The sequence below is a fragment of the Musca domestica genome, unplaced genomic scaffold, assembly GCF_030504385.1.
Source record: "Musca domestica strain aabys unplaced genomic scaffold, Musca_domestica.polishedcontigs.V.1.1 3, whole genome shotgun sequence".
In the NCBI taxonomy this organism is placed as follows: domain Eukaryota; kingdom Metazoa; phylum Arthropoda; class Insecta; order Diptera; family Muscidae; genus Musca; species Musca domestica.
The window spans coordinates 8,952,149-8,959,648 of NW_026712299.1; positions in this window are offsets into that span (position 1 = coordinate 8,952,149).

The following is a 7,500-nucleotide window of genomic DNA, read 5'->3' on the forward strand; positions in this document are numbered from 1 at the left end:
AATTTTTTTCTTTTAAATTTTATTGAATGAAAGCAACAATATCGGAAATAGCATCAAATTTTAGAATAGGTTTAGATTTGTTCGAATTGGTCACCTTTAGCACGAATTATGTCCTTGAAACGGCCAAAGAAGCCGTCACACGCTGCCTGAATGTTGTTCTGTGGTATTTTGGCCCATTCCCGGTGAAGCGCTTGCTTGAGGTGATCGACACTTTTGTATTTTTTAGTGCCAACCTTGCTTTCCAAAATAATCCAGACACAATAGTCCAACGGACTGGTGTCCGCCATTGGTAATGGTCATTGTGCGCTGGAAATGAATCGAGGAAGTTCATTTTGTAACCATTCTTGGGTGGCGCGTGCTGAGTGCGCTGGTGCTGAGTCCTGTTGAAATGTCCAAGGTCTATGGCCGAAATGTATGCGTGCCCAAGGCTTTAATACACCCTCCAGAATATTTTCGACGTTGAGTGTTTGACGAGAGAAGACGTGGTATTTTTGCTTAGTGAAAAAGTGTTTAAAATTTCGAGTGAATCTATCGTGAAATTTCTTGTCTCGCTCTTCAGCGAAATAAAAATTTTCTGACTCTGTCAGTTGTATTAAGTTGTTGGTGGGGAATCCTTTGGGGTAAACCATTGGTGTCTCACCGCAGCAGACATTCAGTGCGCGCGCCAGTGAGTGGTATATGGACATTTGGAATCTGGAATTGACAAGTGCAGTGTTTTGGCTATCGAGTTTGGTTAACGTTTTGGACATTGGTTTCTTGGTCGGAGTGCTCTGGTCATTGAGGAGCTTGGCTTCCATACAAAAGTGTGGTTAAGTTGAATGCTATTTTGTGCCGCATTAGTTGGTGTCGGTAAGTAGTTATACTTATTTATTGTACGCCATCTATTGGACAATAGTGTTCATTGCTGACTTGGTTGTTGGCTGGACTAAGTCAACATGACTAAGAGAGTGAGGAAGAAGAAGACGAGTGTGTTGGCTGACGGTTCTGTGGTTGAGACGGAGATGACGGTGGACGAATCGTCAGGCATTGAGGAGGTGATGCAGCCTCCCCCTGCGAGGAAGATTGTGCGGAACACAGACAGTGAGGTTTCTGGTGAAGAAGGAGGTGATGGGGCGAAACGCTTTAAAGCCGGTACTCCGCTTGCGCAGAGGAAAGCTGTGGGTGTTGAAGGTGTGGGTGATGCTGCTAGTGCAGTAACCGATGGTGTGGGTGTTTTGGCTAGCGACGGACCTAGCTGCAGCAACGCTGCTGCGGCGAAGGTAGTCTTGAGCGACAGTGAGGTTGAAGCCCTTGGGAGTAAGCGGCAGAGCAGACCGCGTAGGCGTAGTCAGCAGACTGTTGTTGGAGGAGGAGTAGGTGTGAGTGCGTTGAAGCAAGTTACCGACAGTTTAGTCGAAGTAGCCTTAGGCGGAGGCGTCAGTAGTGATGTAGCCAAGGTTATTATTGCCCATGCTGGCAAATATGAGACGCTGCTGATGGAGTTGCTGGCAGAGAACGAGAGATTGAGGGGAAGACTTGATGTCTATGAGGCCAGTGGCGTGCCTAGTTCTAGGCCTCCTATGAGAACTGCGGCCCCTGCCATGAGGCCCCCTGTTTCGTCAGGAGCTGTTGCCACCTTGCCTGCTGTACCTGTGGCTATCCCTAAGCCCATTGAGACGTGGTCTGTGGTGGTAAAAGGGAAGAAGGGAACTACTTCCAAGGAAGTAGTAAAGAAGGTGGTAAATGAAGTGGGTCCCTCGTTGGGAGAGATGGGCGTGCGAATCCATGGAGTAAAACCTACACGTGATGGTGGTGCTGTCATACGCACTCCCTCAGTTGCTGAGAGGGAGAGAATTGCGTCCAATGCAAAGTTCCAGGAGGTTGGTCTTGAGGTCAGTGTCAACGACAGATTGGGACCAAAAGTGGTTGTTCATCGAGTACACTCCCAGATTAGCCCAGACGAGTTTATGACGGAGATGTATGAGATGAACTTGAAAGCAGTAATGTCTCCTGAGATGTACAGGAAGTCGGTGAGGTTGGTTTCCACACCGTGGAAATGTGATCCTGATAAGACCGTCAATGTCACCCTTGAGTGTACCAACAGGGTGATGGAGAAGTTTGTGGAAGAGGGTGTGTACATAAGGTGGTTCAGGTTCATTGCCCGTGTCCTGGATGCTGTTCCTTCCTGTCACCGGTGCTTCGGTTTTGACCATTGGGTGAGGAACTGCAGGATGACCGAAGATATCTGTCGGCGCTGTGGGTTGGCTGGTCATTTAGCATCCCGGTGCTCAAATCCCAGTCATTGCAGGAACTGTGAGTTCAAGGGCCTTCCAGCTGATCATATGATGATCTCCCCAGTGTGTCCCCTGTATGCGGCGATGATGGCGAGGGCGAACGCTAGACACTAATGGAGCTGCAAATACTCCAGCTTAATTGTCAGGGTTCTAGGTCTGTGATGCATGAGTTTGGACAGGCGCTACGTAGTATTGGAGCTGTCATTGCTCTTATTCAGGAGCCATATACGGTTGGTGGTGTGGTTCGAGGTTTGCCTATGGGTATGCGGATCTTCGCAGACTCTCGTGGAGACGCAGCAGTCATTGTCTGCGATCCTAGCTTGGACTGTACGGTGGTCAGTAGGAGTATGTGGGGGACATGTGTCTCTGTTGAAGGAGGTTTTGGCAGAATTCTTGTGGCTAGCATCTATTGCAGATTTAGTGCACCGTTGGATCCCTATCTCAGGTACATGGATACGGTGTTACTCCTCGCGAGTAATAACCCGCTCATCCTCAGCCTGGATGCGAACGCATCTTCCTCCATGTGGTTCTCCAAGATGTCCAGACACTCGTCTGGGTATCAGAACCACATGAGAGGAGAGATGCTTAGTGAGTGGATGATTGCGATGAGCGTGGGAGTTTTAAATGAGCCGAGTGACATGTATACCTTTGATGGGCCCAACGGTGTAAGCGACATAGATGTCACTGCTGCAAATCGTGCAGCTTTTGCTGCCTTTAGATTTAGCTGGTGGATCTCGGAGGAATGGGGTGTAAGTGACCATAGGTTGATCCACATTAAGGTCTCATGTGATATGAGTCCTAGGACGGTTGAGCATTCCAGATCTTGGTACGATCGTGAAGTGGACGAGGGCATTTATGCTGAATGTTTGAGAGCTGTGGTAGAACCACTTGAACAATTTAGAAGGTTGACACTTGAAGCTCAAGTTAGTAGTCTGGACCGATGGATATGCGAGGTGAATGATGCCTTGCTTGGTAGGCGTCGTAAGGCCTTACCAAGCAAGGTAAGCTGGTGGACACATGAATTGGATCTGATGCGGAGATCTGTTGGCCGCCTCAGGAAGCGATTCCAGAGGTCAAGACGGGTCAATGCTGACGATCTTTCCCAGCGAAAAGCCGAATACTTGTCTGCTCTCAGAGCGTATAAGGACAGCATATCCAGAAGGAAGGATGAGGACTGGAGGAACTTTGTTCGTGGTAACCGTGATGACCCCTGGGGAAGAGTCTATCGCATATGTAGAGGTAGGGAAAGGGAGACTGACTTGACATCCTTCCAGGCATCTAATGTGCTGTCTTCTTGGAGTGAAAGTGTGGCAATCCTATTGGAAAACTTCTTTCCTGAGGCTGTGGAGGCTACCTCTGTGTCCTTAAACGGGGAGTCAATTGACCCTCCGCCTCTGGACAGCGCTGAGATTGCCGAGAGTGTGGGTAGAATTCGAAGCCGTAAGTCTCCAGGTATTGATGGTATTACTGGAAGGATGGTGAAAGCTGTCTGGAAAGGGATTCCGGAATACCTGGAGACCATTCTTAGTGGTTGCCTTAGAGAACGAAGTTTTCCAATGGTGTGGAAGAGAGCTCGTGTGGTGGTCCTCCTGAAGTCGCCTGATAAGGACAGGAGAAATCCTCGTTCTTATCGCGGCATCAGTCTTCTTCCAGTACTTGCAAAAGTGCTTGAGAGAATACTGGTGTCGAGACTGATGGAAATCTACGGCGAAAGGTCCTCCATACACCAGTATGGGTTCAAGAAGGGTCGTAGCGTTGAGGATGCCTGGATGTATGTTAAGAGTGTGGTAAGTCAGTCGTCTACTAAATATGTCCTTGGTATATTTGTAGACTTCAAAGGTGCCTTTGACTACCTCTCTTGGGACAAGGTTATCGGTAGACTGGAAGAGATCGGATGTAGGGAGATTGACCTTTGGCGGAGCTATTTCTCGGACAGAAATGCGTGTGTAGAAGGTGCTAGTGGCCAAGTATGGAGAAGGGTTACGAGAGGTTGTCCACAGGGTTCCATTTGTGGTCCATACATATGGAACATAATGATGGATCCCCTGTTGCACACTCTCTCGCAATCCTTCAAAGTCTGTGCATATGCTGACGATCTGCTTATCGTAATTGAAGGACAGTCCCGTTCTGAATTAGAAAGAAGAGGAGAAGAAGCGATAAGCATTACTAGTGAATGGGGTCTTAATGTGGGTGTGGAACTTGCCGCAGACAAAACGTCTATGATGCTATTTAAAGGCAAATTATCACATGGTCGTCCTCCATTGATAAGGACAAACGGCAGGAGTTTGAAGTATGAGACAAAAGTTAAATACCTAGGTATTATGGTTGGTGAAAGGATGAACTTCCTGGCGCACATTAAATATGTGAATGACAAGCTGCTCGCTGTGGTGGGTAAAGTCAGAAGGATCCTAAGGAGTGATTGGGGACTCAGCAGACGAGCTGTACGCACCATATATGGGGGGCTATTTGTTGCCTGTGTAACATATGGTTCACCTATATGGTATAATACAGTGATGTCTGCTGCAGGGCTTAGGAAAATTCTGACCTGCCAGCGAGTGGCTTTGCTTGGTTGTATGCCTGTTTGTAGGACGGTATCGACGGACGCGCTCCAGGTCTTGTTAGGTGTTCCTCCTTTGGATCTAGAGGTAACACGGCGGGGAATTGCATTTAAGATCAAGAGAGGTTTACCTCTCTCGGAGCAAGACTGGGTGTCGGAGTTGGAGGTGTCTCGTGATATGGCGAGAAACAAGGCTCTTCTTCTTGAGCGTATGATCGCCAGGTGGCAAAATAGGTGGAATGAGAGCCAGAACGGGAGAGTCACATATGGATTTATCCCAGATGTGACGTTCGTTATGAATCGTCCAAGCTTTGGTTTTGGCCTTAGTCTTGGATTCATATTGACTGGACATGGTTCCCTAAATGCTTTTCTGCATACTAGGGGCCTGTCTGACACTGCTGAATGTGCATGTGGCAGGGGTCGTGAGAACTCCGCGCATGTGCTGACGCAGTGTCCATTGTATGATGACATACGTGACATTAATAGAATGGGGATTGTCCTTGTTAATGACCGATGGGACTATAGTAAGTGTCTGGATGACGAGGGTACATTTCAAGCTTTGGACTTGTTCTCCAAAGAGGTCTTTAATAGAAGAAGGACTGCTGCTCTGGAAACCGAGAGCTAACCACCTCGTAATTGTGCCCTGATTTGTTTCAGAATTGCTGCGCCTGTCCAGGCTTTAAATTGCCGGTCTTCCCTGGTGGTTGTTGGTTTTTTGTGGCTTGCTGTTAGTGTCTTCGTTGTTGGTTGGTGTCTTTTGAGATCTGCCTTTCCACTGTGTCATGTCGTGGGATCCTTCGTGAGGAGGGTCTTGTTTATTGTTGTGTCTTTTGTCTCTGCTTGTGAAGGTGATGGCCATCTATTGGTCGCAAGTCACCCGTGAGGGAGACTGAGTCGTTGTCTGTGTGTCCACTGTTGATGTGTTTTTGTTTTTAATATTGCTGGTTTGTGATGGCGTTGGTCACCAGTCCAGGATTGTTTGGAGTCCAACTGGTAGTAACTTCGGTTACGAAGCCTGACCGGAGGCTATATTCTGGTACCGCGGGTGCCAGGTGCCCCTAGGTCCTTGGACCTAGCCTGGCAGTTGGTGTTGGCCCCCTTGTGGGAGCTTCGCGGTGGCTGTGGTTTGTACCCAAATCGCGGGTAGAGTTTAACTCGAATGTGGAGTTGCATTTTCAACCGGGTGCCTGACCCATAGAAAGGCAGGAGTTTAGATAGGCTCTGCCCCTAACCAAGGGGGTGATCACGTCCAAATACGTGTGAACAATTGGTACTCACTTATGTGGGGGCGTTGGTAGACGCATAGTATTCACCCAGTGTTTAGAGCACCGTGGGGTTAAGCCAAAGAGGCAGGTATCCACGTACTCAAACTCACGAAACCCTCCAGAATATTTTCGCGATAATATTCGGCATTTATTCTGATGGCACGGTCGATTAATACGAGCGGAGAGTGACCATCGGCTGTTATGGCGGCCCACACCATCACCATGGCCGGCGCTTGGGTTCTGGTGGCCAACCGAAGGTGAACATTTTCAGCTGACCTCTTTGGCAAGTAAACACGATTATTTTGTTTGTTTACAAACTGCTCTGCTGGACAACAAATGTTTTCTCATCGGGAAAAACCAAATTCGGCTGTTCACCACTTTCGGCCAAGCGAAGCGACACTTTAGCCTCTTTTGAGTATATTTTCTTTCTGTTGCGGTGTAAGTTCTTACACTTTTTATACCCTCCACCATGGAATGGAGAGTATATTAAGTTTGTCATTCTGTCTGTAACACCTCGAAATCTACATTTGCACCCCATAAAATATACATGTTCTTGATCAGCATAAAATTCTATTTCGACTTAGCGATGTCCGCCCGTTTATCCGTCTATGGAAATCACTCTAGCTTTCGAACGAATCGAAGTAGATTTATAAAATTTCACTCAAATGTATATTATGTCTGCAGGACTTTTGGTATTGAAAATGGATGATGTAGGTCCACGTTTTGGTATAGCCCACATATAATGGTACCTCCCTATTTTCGGTATTTTGATGATTTTAGCGACATTATTTACCAAAATTGTTTCAAATTTGGTATTAGAAGTTCGTAATGGATACTTCATCCTATGACAGAAAATTGTCTGTGCAAGTCCACGTCTTCGAATAGCTCCATATAATGGTACCTTCCGATATTCGGTATTTTGATGGTTTTAGCTACATTCTGCACCGGCATTGTCTCAAATTTTGTATTTGAAGTTCGAAATGGCTACTACATCCTAAGACAGAAAATTGTCTGTGCAAGTCCACGTCTTCGTATTGCCCCCATATGACAGTACCTTCCGATATTCGGTATTTTCATGATTTTAGCGACATTATTTATCGGAATTGTTTGAAATTGGGTATTTGAAGTTCGTAATGGATACTGCAGCCTATGACAAAAAATTGTCTCTGCAAGTCCACGTCTTCGTATAGCCCCCATTTTACGGCACCTCCCACTATTCGGTAATTTGATGATTTTAGCGACATTATTTATCGGAATTGTTTGAAATTTTGTATTTGAAGTTCGTAATGGATACTTCATCCTATGACAGAAAATTGTCTGTGCAAGTCCATGTCTTCGTATTGCCCCCATATAACGGTACCTGTCGATATTCGGTATTTTGATGATTTTAGCGACATTATTCACC